General features: G+C 41.8%; 1 long non-coding RNA gene across 3 annotated transcripts; it reads right to left on the bottom strand.

The window, feature by feature from the left end:
* Window positions 1-637: 637 nt before the first annotated feature.
* On the bottom strand, window positions 638-3,386 carry LOC124288906. Of its 3 annotated transcripts, none has more exons than XR_006901547.1 (3): window positions 3,371-3,386; window positions 3,130-3,180; window positions 638-970 (listed from the first exon to the last, which is right to left on the bottom strand). It is a non-coding gene; the product is annotated as an uncharacterized LOC124288906 (long non-coding RNA). The 3 variants fall into 3 exon arrangements; XR_006901546.1 differs by lacking the exon at window positions 3,371-3,386 and adding an exon at window positions 3,285-3,324; XR_006901545.1 differs by lacking the exon at window positions 3,371-3,386 and having other exon boundaries at window positions 3,130-3,277.
* Between the last annotated feature and the right edge of the window lie 9,512 nt (window positions 3,387-12,898).

The following is a 12,898-nucleotide window of genomic DNA, read 5'->3' on the forward strand; positions in this document are numbered from 1 at the left end:
ATTTTCTTTTTTCTAAGACTAACAGCATACACATTAAATATTTAGATGTAACATCACATGTCAGACATTATTCACATATCATGAATTACACATATAAAACTTTCTTCGTTCTGGCAAAGGGCAACAGTTTTACATGCCTTCCGTGGCAGACATGCAGAGACTTAGTTGCCAGTATGTGCAGCCTTAATTAAGTACTAACTATCACAAAAGTAATATAACAGCCAGTATCATGAAATACAAGAAACACAGCATAACTTTACTATTCCATTGTTTACTACATGCCACATATACTAATATCAAACCATCAAATCATACTTATAAATCACATTAACTTCTTTGAGTGGCATTTTAGAAGTTGGGAAGTACAATATAGAACACACTTTATGGATAACAACTTCTTTTTATTCGTGAGTGCGACGTTTCGATACATATTCTTGTCATGCTTGACAACGGTACAAGAATCTGTATCGAAACGTCGCACTCACGAATAAAAAGAAGTTGTTATCCATAAAGTGTGTTCTATATTATAAATCACATTGTCATGCAGTGTAAAAAAATGTCACTGAAAAGGTGGTCCAATTGTTCAGCAGGACAATAAGCACAAATGGGGAACTGAAAAGCACAAAATGTTTGTGTGGGAAAATTAATGGAAACTTCTGTTCTGCTGGCAAAATAAATAAAAATTCTTGCTGAGACTATTTTACTGCTTCAAAACAGAAGATCCTTAATTTGTCTCCATTATGGAAGTGTTACTCAGCTGACATCAGAATGCCAGAACAATTATCAAAATACATCAAACAAATCAGTAAACTGCATAATGAATGCACTTGAATCATTCCTGTAGTCCATCAAGATAACTGTCATCACTTGTCGTCTACAGTGATGGGGACACCTCTTCCTGGTACTTGGTCAGCATCATATTCTGTTGATTTGCATTCTGGTTAACCTCTCGAGGTAATATGTGGCTGCTCTGAAGTACAAAAAGATAGAAGTGTTTTTATTTGTATTGAACAAACTTTATGGAGAACAACTTCTTTTATTTTATAAGTGTGACGTTTTGATTCTTGTACCATTGTGAACGAATGCTTGGACAAAGTGAACTACCATACATGTATATCATGTACCTGCATCACAATATTTGGTCATATTTGGGAAACTGTGTTATACATCAACCGAGATAAATTAACTCAGTTAATGTTTTATGCTTGTTAAAAAATAGCAACAGTCAGTTTCAATGAGATAACAATAGCATTAGCAAGCTAATTTTCTTTTGGCAGTACAAACTTAAGTCCAACAAAAATCACAAGGGGGAGGGGGGAGAGGAGTTTGATGATTTTAATGGAGAAGCATTCACGACTACCCCTACCTCCCAGAAGAAAACGGGTGACCCCTCCCCTTAAAATCATCACCGATCCCACCCCTCAAAAGAGTTAAGTGAAATCAATCAATCAATCAATCAATCAATCAATCAATCAACCAATCAATCAATCAATAAATAAATAAATAAATAAATAAATAAATAAACATCTGTGCATAAAACAAGCACCACCCTCTATTTCCACCAATTAATTTTGTCTGAAATAAAATTCTCAACTCTTTCCAAAAAATAACCTTTATGATTTGATAGAGCAAGCATTTAACGTTTCAAAAAACGATTAGGATAATTGCCTATATTAAAAACAGGTGTTTTGAAAAGTGAAAGTAATAATTGATTGTTGTGTGTCCTATAAATTCATTATTTATTGTGAATGGATGAAAGTTTGTAAACTAAGATTAAGGAAAAGTTACAGTCAAACTAGAAAAAAAGGCAAATTTTAAAATGCAGTAAAAGTTGCTTTACAAACAAAACAAACAGATTTTAGCTGTAATTATCAGTATCCGGCAAGGGGAAGTGTTTATTCATTACAATAAACTCAAAATCATAAAACATTTATTTCAAAATCTTATTAATGTGGACTTTTTCAGTTTTGTCAATTAGCAATCTGAATTGTTGGAAAAATGTCTGAATCTTTGACATTCGGGTTCTTCCTGATTATGGGTAATTAAAGCTTACTTGATGTGTAAATGTCATCTTGGTATATAACAGAATTGTTATTCTAAGTCAAAACGTAATTCAATTGTGTAGTTTGAGCAGGAGAGGAATAATTATTTTGGGTAAAATTTCAGTCCAATCACATATTAATCAACATATTCTTTCATAAAGAATAGAAAAGGTTATGGTATCTGTAAAACTGTCAGTGGATAAAGCTTCTTTAACTACAGGTTGAATAAATTGAGGGCTATACCCTAACTTTTCTGAAGCATGACATCTAATAAATAAATAAATAAATAAAAAAACCAATGTAACAATAGCCATAAATAATGAACTTTTCTGAAGCATCACATCTTATTTTCAAAATAGGGTGGTGCTTAATTAATGCACAGGGGTATAAATAAATACATAAATAAAATAAATGAATGAACGAATGAATGAATGAATGAATGAATGAATAAAAAAATTAATAAACACACACACACGCACGCACACGCACACACACACACACACACACACACACATACATACATACATACATACATACATACATACATAACAAAAAAATAATAATATTAAAAAAAAAAATGTAACAAAAGCCATAAATAATTAACGTTCCCTTAAACGAACATTACATATCCACTTTTTTCTATTCTGCACCAAGATGTAACATGTTGCATCATTACACTGTTACAAAACAAAACATTCATGTTTCTTTTACAAATGTTTTAAGACTGATCTCATTTTGGTGGTTTTGAGACAATGCAATAGACATGCAGTTAGCTGCCCTTCTTGTTCAAAATTTCAAGATCACAAAATGAGGCCTATAGCTCCAGTTCTTTTACAGTTTGTACCTTCTAGTATCCCCCCCACATACACATTTTCATGAGTATCACAAATATTCTTCAATGTATGTACAAATGTAGCATTTATCAACTGAGACAATAAACCATTTCAGAAAAATGAATGACGTGAGTAAAATGCCATATCTGAAGCCAAATGAGAAACTGACACAACCTCATACTTAGCATTTGCATACCAAATTATGATTCATCTTGAGTTTATTAGTCCCATATACTATACCCATCAGCTAATACCTTTCTTGGTGTCATCACATCTACTCTTGTTTGGAGTCTGTTCTCCCCTTCCTGAAAAGTAAAATTATTTATCACCAAGTGCAAACATGTTCCTTTAGCATAAAGGAATGCTTACCATTATAATATTTCTTAAAAGTGTCTCAAATTGTAATAACCTTTTTGTCATGGGTTTCTCCTTCTTTTGCATCTGGCAATGAGTCTGTTAGGACAATACATGTGAAAAATATGATATTTTGCCTACTTTGGTACAAATCCAGGCATCAGCAATGTTTTCATTTCAGGGTACATGTAAGAGTGAGTAGGTGAGTTAAGTTTTACGCCACACTCAGCACTATTCCAGCTATATGGCAGCGGTCTCTGAATAATCGAGTCTGTACAAGACAACCCAGTGATCAACAGCATGAGCATCGATCTACCCAATTGGGATAAGATGACGTGTCAACCAAGTCAGCAAACCTGACCACCTGATCCTGTTAGTCGCCTCTTACGACAAGCATGGGTTACTGAAGATCAACTCTAACCGGTATCTTCATGGGTTCATATAAGAGTGGATCATTGTAAATGGTTAAAAATGTACTGTTTCTTTGTTGGCTCTAGAAATTGCTAAATATCAACAAATGCTTCATCACACACTCTAAACGAATTACCTCTTGCATTTAGGCACTATATACCATCCATACCTGTGCTGACCATGAACTTGTTTAAACAATGATGATTTTATTTACCACTAAGTTACCATCAACCAATGTTCATCCAGTGACATAAAAATCAGTCGAGTGCAATTTTTTGTTATTAGAAATTTACCTATGACCCTGTCATAATTTTGTGGGCTTTTAGGTGTGTGTGTGTGTGTGTGTGCGTGTGCGTGCGTGCGTGCGTGCGTGCGTGTGTGTGTGTGTGTGTGTTTTATTCCTATTTGAAATCGGTGGCAATAACACATTCTTTAAATAAAACAACTATTTGACACAATCCAGCTTGATCATATAACCTTGGGAACATTAATAAGAAAGGTTACTGTCATAAAAACATTAGCCCTCTCAAAAGTAGTACATATTTTAAGCTCATTGCCTAATCACCCAGATGGCTTTAGCAAGTTTCTTAAAAAGATATTTTTCAAATTCATTTGGAATGGTAATAATGATAAAATAAAAAGAATCACAATGAAAAGATTAAAGGCTGAAGGGGGACTGGGTATGGTTGATATAAAAACCATTTATTGAAGCTCTAAAATAATCCACTCTTAGACAATAATTACTGTAAAAAATCATCCGACAATAATCCTTTTAATATATCTTATAATGATATCTTCAAGTATGGAGCAAATATTCACAAAATACTTAACATTGAAAACCCTTATTGGAAAGATGTTTAAAAGCATGGAACAATTATTGCAAAAAGGTTAATGCTGATTCTGACAATACTGATCACAACCATTACAACCATTATGGCTCAATCATAATCATAAAAATACTTATATTAGACACTGGGCGGATAAGGGTTTATTGACAGTAAAGGATGTATGTGATGAGCATGGATTTATGCCTTTTGATAAGTTAAAGATACAATACAAAATAAGAGGAACACTATTAGACTATAACTATCTACTTCAAATCTGACCTGATATTTGGAAAAATGTTATTAAAAATACAGTTATCATTCCTTCCTACAATTCATACATCAATGTTTACCAAAGAATTGAAAATCTTAAAATAAATTGTATATTTATATACTTATCCTATCTCACGGTATGCACCATCTCTCTCTTCTACGACCATGTGTGGAAACATGCTGTCAGCTAAGTTGAGTCAAATCTAACTGGCCTCTGACCCGCCCTGACCTCTGCCTTCACCCCGACATCAATGCCTGTCAATCATCCATCAAAGCGTGCGGCTCGCCTAAACGATCACATGACCACCTCTACTTGTCATTCTCGTCTTGGAGCTTCCAGTAATCTGTGATGTGGGGCAGGTTGGGTGGGTCCTATCTCGTGAGATAGGACAAGTATATAAATATACAATTTATCATCAAATTTTCAAATTTTTAAACTTATCCTATCTCACGGTATGCATAATCCCACGGTTGGTAGGCGGGTCGCAGATTACCCGGTTACTACTACCACCGGGGAAACGCATAACTCAAGGAGGCCAGGAGAAAGCACCATCTCCCGATATGCAAACTCCAAACTTGAGATGTTTTTGTTGTTGTTTTTTTGTTTTTCCAGGTAACCCCTTGGCTTACACAGCACAAAAACTCTAAGGAGTGGGCGCTCCCGTGTTAATGTGATTTTCAGCCGCAACCTTTGACAAGCAAAAGGACTCAGTTTGGCAAGTAGGCCCCGCCGCCCCGCGATTTATCAGGTGACCCCAGTGAATTAAAGTCGAGGACCTTAATCTGGACAGTCCCTGCTTCGAAACTATCCCCCACAGACACACGCTGGAAGGCGGTGAAAGAGGGAATAGCCTGGTTGCTCAATTAGTTTAACGTTCAGTACCAATCTCCCTAACTTACCAAAGGTGAGAAAGGACTTAGGAGCAGAACGCTTTGAAAACCATACAGGTAATCGGGATCAGCACTTCACTGACGTGATTGCTCAAAGAGTAGAGGTCAGTAAGCGGAATGCCGACCTTCTCTACATGTAGTACAGGACTTGCCTCATAGTCTTCTCGCCATGGTGTGACAGTACCAACACGTCTTAGTTCCCTAGGTGAGAAGGGTCTAGACCCAGGTAAAAAAGTACCAAGATATGGATAACATCGATATCTTTTATTATGTACAGAGCAGAACCGACCGAAGAAGGATTGCTTTATCTGCGAGCGCGGGCCGAAGACAGTTGCTGTGCCAGAACCAAGGGGCCGAATTGATGTAGTCCTTCCACATCTGTCAGTGAGAGGTCCCGTAGGTAGTGTGAGGAGAACACAGTATCCGATCTCCAAAAACAGCCCTCCATGATGGACTGATGGGAACAGTTCCTGTGAAGAGCCATGGTTGACGCAAGAGCTTGGGTCTCATGAGGCTTGGCCGTTGCTGGCGGAGGTAGGTCAGCAAAGATACAGGCACGCAGGATCGTAGTTCTCATCCAAAAAGCCAAGGTAGTACGGGAGACTTCCGAAGACGAGGCAGTAGATATAGGGATGAACATTCTCTTACGTAGTCTTCGACGATCCTGCTAGGCATCTAGATAAATCCTCAATGCTCGAACTGGGCATAAGGAAAGATCTTCCGTGTCTTCTGGTCCAAAGATGGTAGACAATGGTGGGATCGTAAAGATGCGATCCAGTTGTCATGGTAACTGATTCTTGGCCAGGAAATCCCACCGCAGACCAAGGAAAACTTTCGCATGTCTAGTCTTTTCAAATCGTACTCGAGACACATCCAGAGCATGCAACTCAGAGATAGGGGCCCCTGTAGCCAAGGCCAAGAGAAAGAAGGTCTTGAAGGAGATTTGTTCAAAGTCTTTATCCTTCAAAGGTTCATATTCAGCCGATCTGAGATGAGCAAGTACAACAGAGAGATCCCAGGCTGGAGGCCGGAACTTCTGGGATTGATCAGCCAATTTGAAAGACCTTAGGAGAGACTGGAGTTCAGGAACAGTGGAAATCTTCACACCCGAGGCTGTAGCAATAACTGTGTTAAGAGCAGCCAGATAGGTAGATAAAGTTGATCCTTTAAGTTTCCTGGAGGTCGGGAGATGTTGAAGATATTCTGCCACCATCTGCGGGGATGCCGTAGTAGGAGACAAGATGCCCTTCTTCCTGCAATAAGCTTCAAAACTTTTCCACTTGTCATCGTAGAGTGACCTGGTAGAAGAACGATGAGCTGTAGTGATGGCAGTGGCAACACGTAAAGAATAACCCTTAGCCGTTAATGATTGATGTAGATGCGCCAGGCGTGCAGATGGAGCGTCAGCGGACACCAATGGAGTTGATCGGAGTGTGGATGAACCAATAGATCGGGTCGATTGGGGAGCGGCACGGGATCTGGTTCGGCTAAGTCTTGAAGATTTACAAACCAACTTCTGGCTGGCCAGTAGGGCGCAACCAAAAGCAGAGTTATCCTTTGAGTTGCACGCAATTTCACCAGAATGCGAGGAAGAAGGGCCACTGGCGGAAACGCGTAAGCGTTCAAATCTTCCCTTGGAATGGCCAGAACATCTAGGTCCCAAGCTAGAAGGTCCGGTATTGGTGACACAAACCGAGGTAGCTGATGATTGAACCTCGTGGCGAAGAGATCTACTGTTGGAAACGTCATTGGAAGGTAAAGAGTCTGAAACACCTGGGGATGTAATTTCCATTCCGTTGGAGAGGGACGACTCGGTCGAGACAGAGCATCTGCGATGACATTCTTCACCCACTGAATGTGGTTGGCCCGCACCAAGATTTTGAGAGAATCCACCAGGTTGAAGAATCGTTGTGTCCACTGTAGAAGTCGTGGAGACCCTGTTGACCCCATTCTGTTGATATGCCACACCACCGCTGCGTTGTCCGATCTGACCATGAGAGAGGTTGATTGTAGAACATCCTGCCAGTGACTGATTGCTAGAATCACTGCCCTGAACTCCAGAATATTGATGTGAGAAGCGTGATCTTCGGAAGACCACAGCCCTGTCACTTGTAGATTGAGAAGGTGAGCTCCCCACCCGTGTTCCGACGCATCCACATACAGGTGGTGAGATGGAACAAACGGCTCTAAACAGACTCTGTTGCAGACATTCAATTCTATCATCCACCACTGTAGATAAGGACGAAGCTCCAGGGTAGAGTGATCAAAGCACCGGGATTCCCCACTCTGATGTAAGGTGCTAGAAATAGCTGTAACGGACGAAGTTGTAGTTGACCCCTAAGGGTCAACGCCTGAGCCGACGTCAAGAGGCCTAGGAGTTCCTGCCATTGACGGAGCGTCCTGGCTTGCGCTAGAGCTAGGGAGACCAACCGCTGTATCTGCAGAAACGATCCCTCGGGACAAACATTCTGTTGACCTGTGTGTCGAAAACAGCTCTGATGAATTGAAGTCGGCGCGTTGGGACTAGTTCCGATTTCTGCAGATTGATTAACCATCCTAATTGGTGAAGAAGCTGTATCGCAAACTGCATGTGACGAACCAGAAGTGCATGATTGTTCTGTGCCTGAATGCAGTCGTCGATGTAGGCTTCGAACACTGTCCTCTTGCGATGAAGAAAACTGGTGATAAGCTTCGTTACCCGTGTAAACAGCCACGGGGCTGAAGAAATTCCAAACCGGAGAACACGCCATTGATAGTGGATGTCCTCGAAGATGAACCGAAGGAATTTGCGATGCGCCGGGAATATCGGGATGTGGAGGTAGGCATCATGAAGATCCAAACTGACCATGTAGTCTCCCGGCTTGATAATTGTCTTGAGGAGTGCCACCGATATCATGCGAAAATGAGGCTGGGGCAGCAGAAATTTCTCGTTGAAAGTCTTCATGGTGAAGATTAATCTCAGTTTGTCCGAATCCTTCTTGTGCACCAGAAAGATTGGAGAATAGAACCCTGGATTGGTCGGGGCCGGACCCAGGGATTCGTTCGCAAGTTTCTTGAGTAAAGTGTCTATCGTTGATCGCAGAACAGCCGATTGTTGTTTGGGATACGTTCTGCGATCAGGAAGTATTGTGAGCGGAGGTTTCCCGATGACTGGTAACTGGAATCCCTTGGTTAACATGGACAGGACGTAAGGGTCTCCCAAAATTGTCCAATTGGGAGCATAGCATACTGGGGAAATCTGAATGGGTACGACTGGAGGTGGAAGTTCCCAGTCGCCTTTCAATGTCAACAAGTCATTGCCTATCACGTCTCTGTGAGGTGGGCTGGTCGGTAGTGGAAGTTGATCGTGGAGCAGTGTCAGTTCTTCGTTGGCGACTCGATCGTCCTCTTCCGTAGGAACCCCTCCCACGAAAAGAGGCTGTAGAACCCGAGCGAAGGTCCGGATTAGTAGGGACATAGTGAGCTGGTCGTCGCTGTCTCATTGATTGCTCCACTTGTAGTCGCTGGAACCTCAACAATTCGACCGAGACTTGTAGATGGGCATCCTTCCCTACTCTTTCGGCTACTTCCCTAATCGCCCCGTTGAACAGAGAATTACCCGACCAGGTCCGTTCTGAATCTGTCTTCCCAGGATGATAATTGTAACGGTCCTCTACGCCTCATAGCCGTGACATAGGAGAAGAAATGAGCCAAGAGATCTAGGATGGTTTTGAATTGTTCCTGCAATAACACCATATGCTTGCTGATGGGTTGTAGCATGTGCGACAGACATGGCCACCGCTTCAGTAGTTGTCAACATTAAGTTCAATGGAGCCATAATCTTCCTTATGGACGCATCTAAATGTATCAGTTCACGGTCTTCGACCAGAAAGGGCGAATAAGCTCTCTGTTTCGTCCCCAACAGCGTGATATCATCATCTACTGGAGGAGAGGCAATCATAGATGACAATCCATGTACATGAGCCGATGCCAAGTTGAAGTGAGGCGCAGCAAAACCATCTTTAATCTTCCTCAAACTAGCAAAAGCCTCATCCAGGGACGCAGTCAGCTGAGTGATGCACGGTCGGGGAGGGAACATGATAGAACCAAAGTCTCCAGTCTTCATATCAAAACTGGATAAAATGTCATCCTTCGAAGTACTACGCTGTAACTTGAGGTTATCAGCAATCCAGATAAGTAGCTGAGGTGAGTCAACAGCACCCACACTCACATCCGAAGGAGACATACTTCCTGAAGAAATAGACGGCGTTGTTGAACGTAGAATCTCTTGCACAGGCACCGCTGGCGTAGTCGAAATCCCTGATGACTGAGTAACAGGAGATGACACTGGCTCCTGATGCTGTATAGCTGATGCTACTGCCAACACAAAGGCATCAAAGTCCATAGGTTGAGACGTTTGTTGTGCCCTTAAACCTACAATGGTCTTAAGTGCACAGAAATCATAAATAAACATGAGTGGGCGGAGCTTATGTGACCACGTCATACATGTTTCGTACGCACTACTTCTCTCTTGAACACGGAAGTGTCTTTACTTCTGCTGACGTGTGTTGTGATTAAGAGAGTTTTTGTTTGTGTTTTCTACTATGGGGACAGCAAATCGTCACGCTTCAAAGAAACGCAAACATTGTGATAGATGCAATAGTAACTATTCGGCAGCGGACCCTCATAACTCTTGCGTGGATTGCCATGAACGATGCGATTGGTCTAAACGTTGTAGTTTATGTGCTAACCTGGACGACGATGCATTCTCAGAGTATCGTCGGAAAGCTAGCAGGCGCAAGGCAGATAGAGATCGGAGGAATCCATCGGAAGGTCCATCGGAGCCGAAGTGTTCTAAATTAGATCGCCGAATAAAATCTGCAATACGTTCTAAATCCAAATCTCCTAAAGAAGATTTTCTGTGCTTCAACTGTTCTGACCCCATTCGTCTAGTTCTTTATCACTTTGGAAGATTCGTCACCTCCACGTACTGTTGTTTTGTCTACATCTGACATACAACCACGGTCATCCTTGTTGGTAGATGTGACTCAACGCCCTAATGGGTCGGAGGTGGCGACTACTCATACTATTACATCACAAGTGACGGTTACAGGCAGTGCGGCGCTTTCAACCAGAGCGGCGCTTACCTCGGGAGTGACGCTCTCATTAGGACAGTTATATACCGGCAGAGCGCCGCTTGTCACAGATCCCACGTGGCTACTCAGAGCGCCGCTCTCTTCCAGTGTGGCGCTTTGGATGGATTCAGCGCTTACTACCAGTTCGGCGCTTCCTCCCGATGCGACGCTTACCCCTGGTATTCCCGGTTCGGCGCTTCCTCCTGGTTCGGCGCTTAACCCTGGTATTCCTGGTTCGGTGTTTACTCCGGGTTCAGCGCTTCATGGTTTTGCGTTTCCTCCCAGTGGTCCTGGTTTGACGCTTGCATCTGGTTCGACGCTTCCTTATGGTGCTCCCAGTTCGGCGCTTCCTCCAGGATTCCCGGTTTGGCACTCACTAATGTTGGTCTTGGCTCGGCGCTTGCTCATGGTATTCACGGTTTGGCACTCCTTCCTAGGACTCCTGGTTGTGGCACTCACTCCCGGTCCGGCGCTTCATCCTGGTTCGGCGCTTCCACCCGGTTCGACGCTTGCTCCCGGTGTTCAGGGTTCGACGCTTCCTCCTGGTTCGGCGTTTGCTCCCGGCGTTTCCGGTTTGACGCTCCCTACTAGTTCGATGCTTCATCATGCTGCTTTTAATTCAGCGCTCGCTCACGGCTGTCCTGGTTCGGCGCTTACTCATAGTGTTATTGGATCAACGCTCACTCCAGGGATTCCTATTGCGAGTTTCACTCATGGGCCACCTGGCTCAACGCTTACTTATGGTGTTCCTGGTGCGGTACGGTCTCAAGCTACTGAAGTGGTTCATGGTTCAACGCTTCCTCAGGTTTCAGCGTTTACCACACAAGTGCCATCATCTCATGTGGGCGTGACTCAATCAGCTGTATGTTCATCCTCGCTGCGTGACATACCTCATCTTCCCTCTGGGGCTGCTACAATTTCAGCGTTCCTTCTGCTACAGATTCGACGGCGAGATCTGTTTTGCCGGTTTCCTGGAATCCAGTGTCTGAGGGGGCAACACACGTGCAGCGCGTGAATCACAGGTAAATAAACAGGTGATCAACAGCGTGACTCGTGATATCGGGATTGTGCTTATTGACGCAGCCTGTAAAACATTTGGAGAAAAGAAATATATAAAATCAAATGGCATTCATTCAAGAAATACGGATAAGCCCTGGTTTGGTCAAGAATGCCGGAACATAGGCATTTTTTTCCAAAATCAAATTTTTTATAAAATCAAATTCAGCTATTGATAGAGCACATTTTCGACTAATGTCAAAAAACTATTAAAAATGTTTAGATAAACACATACGAAACTATCAACATCAAATTAATTATCTGTTCCGGAAGAATAAGAAGAGCTCGCCTAGAGAATATTGGAAAATGCTCAACAAAGCGCACGGTAAACAAACTGAAAATACCCCCCATGTTGACACTTTTTACAATTATTTTGTTGGAATAAGTGAGGAATTCGAACCAAACGAGGCTGATCTCGACGAGAAATGGACTGATACATGTATTTTCAATACTGAGACCCTTAACAGCGACATTTCACGAGAAGAAACAAAACTTGCGGTAAAACAAATAAAAAGAAATAAAGCAACGGGCGTTGATTTAATCGATAATGATTGTCTGATTGACTCAGTAGATCTACTCATGCCTCTGTTTTTGGAACATTTCAACTTTGTACTATCATCGGGTATTCTACCGGACTCGTGGCAACCTTGTACTATCATCGGGTATTCTACCGGACTCGTGGCAACCTTGTACTATCATCGGGTATTCTACCGGACTCGTGGGTTACTCGCGTTGTCAAGCCAATCTATAAAGGTAAAGGGTGTAAACTGGATCCCAACTCGTACACACCTATAACAATTTTAAGTTGCCTTGGTAAATTTTTTACAAGAGTGTTAAATAACAGACTGAATACTTTCTTAGATACCAACAATATACTTAACCCAACACAGGCAGGCTTCAGACAAGGATTTTCAACATGTGATAACACTTTTGTTATGCAAATGATGATCCAAATACTAAAACTCTCTAAAAAGAAACAGGTACATTCAGACAAAATGAAATAGCCACACAAATACATATTTGTTTTAAAAAATGGAACTTGTCTTTGCCTGTTAAACAACGGAAATAGAAAAAATATCAACTATAAAAAACAATTAATA

Source organism: Haliotis rubra, unplaced genomic scaffold (genome assembly GCF_003918875.1).
Source record: "Haliotis rubra isolate DU_JTF1 unplaced genomic scaffold, ASM391887v1 Scf429, whole genome shotgun sequence".
Lineage (NCBI taxonomy): Eukaryota > Metazoa > Mollusca > Gastropoda > Lepetellida > Haliotidae > Haliotis > Haliotis rubra.